Genomic DNA, 979 nt, shown 5'->3' on the forward strand with positions numbered 1-979 from the left:
CTTCCCTACTCATTATTACCATCATCACCGCCATTCTCGTCGTTGTCATCATTTTCCTTTTTTCCCACGTAATGAGGAAAGATGAATAAGAAAATTATATTCCGTGCTTCATCATCATCATCATCATCATCATCAATTTGTCGTTTTCACCCAAGATGTCCATTGATGACTTCATGGACAAAAACAGCTGTGCACTTCATCATCATCATCATCATCACCATCATCATCATCATCATCTTTCTGTCCACCCGAAGCTCAACGAAGATATACGAAAATTAAGAGACTGCTAACCTTTCACAAATAATATGCACAGTCAGGTGATGCCAGGGGGCCTCCTTATCCTGTATGATAGGTAGAGCAGGAGGAGACTTAGCACATCTTCCTTGGCGATTTATTTACACATTACACCTTAACATTCCCCTGTATGCAATTTTTATCATTTTAATATCGACATAGTTACAATATGCAACACAAGAAATAAGGCGTAATCTGGGGAATCAATCGCAAAGGAAGGGGTGCTGAGTAAGTTCCAATGCCACCCCTCCCCCCTCAAGTCTTATCGAGAATGTGGAGTAAGTGACAAGATAAGGCCTATCATCCTCATAAGAATTCTGATAAGATGTGATCATTTCGTCTCAATGAGCACTCTGTTGATAGCTCTCAAACGTCACCGAATTGAAGCGGTTAATCGTTGCATAACGTCTATATTTATCCTATTTCCAGACGATTTTATTCTGCTTTTCGAACTAGAGAGAGGAGGTGGCCGAGTGGGTATACAAGTGGCCTGCAATCCCAATGGACCCTGGTTCGATCTTCGACTGGAATAGGGAACAGTTTAAGGATTTGCATTTCGTTAAAGCAGAATTTACTGATCAACCAGAAGACCCGCCGACATGTCACACAATCACCCCCGCTAATACCAATGCACTAGTCATGAATGGGAAAGCCCTAGCATGTATTTAGTATGGACGGTGGGTGT

Source organism: Coenobita brevimanus, chromosome 28 (genome assembly GCF_032717465.1).
Source record: "Coenobita brevimanus isolate Jiangsu-jjx chromosome 28, ASM3271746v2, whole genome shotgun sequence".
Classification (NCBI taxonomy): domain Eukaryota; kingdom Metazoa; phylum Arthropoda; class Malacostraca; order Decapoda; family Coenobitidae; genus Coenobita; species Coenobita brevimanus.